The 2,992-nt window shown below is 42.3% G+C and overlaps 1 pseudogene across 1 annotated transcript; it reads right to left on the bottom strand.

Moving 5' to 3' along the window:
• Positions 1–1,152: 1,152 nt before the first annotated feature.
• LOC100345095 (elongation factor 1-alpha 1 pseudogene) lies at positions 1,153–2,602 on the bottom strand (annotated as a pseudogene). The gene has a single exon (XR_016211937.1). The product of XR_016211937.1 is annotated as an elongation factor 1-alpha 1 pseudogene (transcript).
• Positions 2,603–2,992: the final 390 nt, after the last annotated feature.

Below are 2,992 nucleotides of genomic sequence, written 5' to 3'. Positions count from 1 at the left end.
TATATACACACACACATACATATTCACACACATGAGAGGATCCAAATAAACTTTGGTTAGTTTAGCAGAAAATTTAAAAATTGTATACTATCCCAACTCAACCTAAGTGCAAGCAGTCATGCAAACACATACTGTTGCAAACTGTTCCTTTGTCTCTCATACACTTTACTTGCCTTCATAGTACACAAACAGACTAGGAGATAAAATGAATTTTTGGATTAATTTAGCTTTGAAAATCCATGTACTTCTGTGGAGCATTTACATTTCATTAAGCTGCTGAATCTGTCTTGTATTTATTTTTTAAAGAGTCAATGACTTTTTTTAAGATTTACTTATTTACTTGAAAGGTAGTGTTACAGAGGCATAAGCAGAGGCAGGAAAGAGAGAGAGGTCTTCCATCCACTGGTTTATTCTGGGGATGGCCGTAACAACTGGAGCTGTGCTGATCCAAAGCCATGAGCCAGGAGCTTCTTTCAGGTCTCCCAGGTGGGTGCAGGGGCCCAAGGATATGGGCCATCTTCTATTGCTTTCCCAGGCTATAGCAGAGAGCTGGATCTGAAGTGGAGTAGCTGGGACTTGAACAGGTGTCCATATGGGTTACAGGCACTACTGGCAACGTCTTTACCCACTATGCCACAGCACTGGCCCATGTCTTATATTTCATGACATTTACACTTCAAATCATTCAGATTTTTTTGTTTCTGAATCAAGATGTTAGCTCTGAAAAAAAATACTGTCAATAATTAGAAACAGTAATAATTCTGGTTGCTACATCTGGTACTTTTAACATATTAATCATGCTTTAATTTTAGTGCACTTACTAAATGAACTGGACTTATTTTGATACTAGGGTTTTTTTTTTTTTTTTCTCATTAAACTTTGTTTTAATGGGTCTCAAAATTCTGTGACAGATTTTTGGTCAAGTTGTTTCCATTAAAAAGTACTGATTTTAAAAACTAATAACTTAAAACTGCCATGCACAAAAAAAATGGTCCACAAAACATTCTCCTTTCCTTCTGAAGGTTTTATGATGCATTGTTATCATTAACCAATCTTTTACTATTAAACTTAAATGGCCAATTGAGACAAACAGTTCTGAGACCATTCTTCCACCACTGATTAAGACTGGGGTGGCAGGTATTAGGGGTAATATTCATTTAGCCTTCTGAGCTTTCTGGGCAGACTTGGTGACCTTGCCAGCTCCAGCAGCCTTCTTGTCCACTGCTTTGATCACACCCACAGCAACCGTCTGTCTCATATCACGGACAGCAAAACGACCCAGAGGAGGATAGTCAGAGAAGCTCTCAACACACATGGGCTTGCCGGGAACCATATCAACAATGGCAGCATCACCAGATTTCAAGAATTTAGGGCCATCTTCCAACTTCTTTCCAGAACGACGATCAATCTTTTCCTTCAGCTCAGCAAACTTGCAAGCAATGTGAGCTGTGTGACAATCCAGTACAGGGGCATACCCAGCACTGATCTGACCTGGATGGTTCAGGATGATCACCTGAGCAGTGAAGCCAGCTGCTTCCATTGGTGGGTCATTTTTGCTGTCACCAGCAATGTTGCCACGAGGAACATCTTTGACAGACACGTTCTTGACATTGAAGCCCACATTGTCCCCAGGAAGAGCTTCACTCAAAGCTTCATGGTGCATTTCGACGGACTTGACTTCAGTTGTGACATTGACTGGAGCAAAAGTTACCACCATGCCAGGTTTGAGAACACCAGTCTCCACTCGGCCCACAGGGACAGTGCCAATACCACCAATTTTGTAGACATCCTGTAGGGGCAGACGCAGAGGCTTGTCAGTTGGTCTAGTTGGTGGAAGGATGCAGTCCAGGGCTTCAAGCAGTGTGGTTCCACTGGCATTGCCATCTTTGCGGGTGACTTTCCATCCCTTGAACCACGGCATATTAGCACTTGGCTCCAGCATGTTGTCACCGTTCCAACCAGAAATTGGCACAAATGCTACTGCGTCAGGGTTGTAGCCAATTTTCTTAATGTAGGTGCTGACTTCCTTAACGATTTCCTCGTATCTCTTCTGGCTGTAGGGTGGCTCAGTGGAATCCATCTTGTTAACACCAGCAATTAGCTGTTTCACACCCAGCGTGTAAGCCAGAAGGGCATCCTCACGGGTCTGCCCGTTCTTGGAGATACCAGCTTCAAATTCCCCGACACTAGCAGCAACAATCAAGACGGCACAGTCAGCCTGAGATGTGCCTGTAATCATGTTTTTGATGAAGTCTCTGTGTCCTGGGGCATCAATGATAGTCACGTAGTACTTGCTGGTCTCAAATTTCCACAGGGAGATGTCGATGGTGATACCACGCTCACGCTCGGCTTTCAGTTTATCCAAGACCCAGGCATACTTGAAGGAGCCCTTTCCCATCTCGGCAGCCTCCTTCTCAAATTTTTCAATGGTTCTTTTGTCGATGCCACCACATTTGTAGATCAGATGGCCAGTGGTGGTGGACTTGCCCGAATCTACGTGGCCAATGACGACGATGTTGATATGAGTCTTTTCCTTTCCCATTTTGGCTTTGATTTAGCGGTGGTTTTCACGACACCTGTGTTCTGGCGGCAAACCCGTTGCGAAAAAGATACTAGGGTTTTTTTAGTAAATGTTAAGCAGAGTGAAACTATAATCACAATCCTGTTAAATAAAGGCAATACAAAATTAAAATGTATGATGCTTTATACTTGCAACAGCGTGAATTAGCAGTACACACATGCTGACAAGCACTTTATTGCTTATAAAATTCCATATGATACTATTGGGTTTGATAGCTTTGGATCATTTCACATTAAAATTATTGGCATTTTCATAACAAAAGACCCCTTTCAGGTATACTTGCATTCACCAAAGATTCCCTTCTTCTATAAAAGCAGGTGGTTTCAGACAGCTGGGATTTGATATCACAAAAGAATTTTAAATCTGCTCCTTTGCAGAGGGCTTAGAAAAAGACACATTAGAATCTGCCAC

The sequence above is a fragment of the Oryctolagus cuniculus genome, chromosome 8 (assembly GCF_051225735.1).
Source record: "Oryctolagus cuniculus isolate XC-2025 breed Fujian yellow rabbit chromosome 8, ASM5122573v1, whole genome shotgun sequence".
Taxonomy (NCBI): domain Eukaryota; kingdom Metazoa; phylum Chordata; class Mammalia; order Lagomorpha; family Leporidae; genus Oryctolagus; species Oryctolagus cuniculus.
Note: the sequence above shows the minus strand (reverse complement) of the source record. Positions and strands in the feature narration are given on the sequence as shown.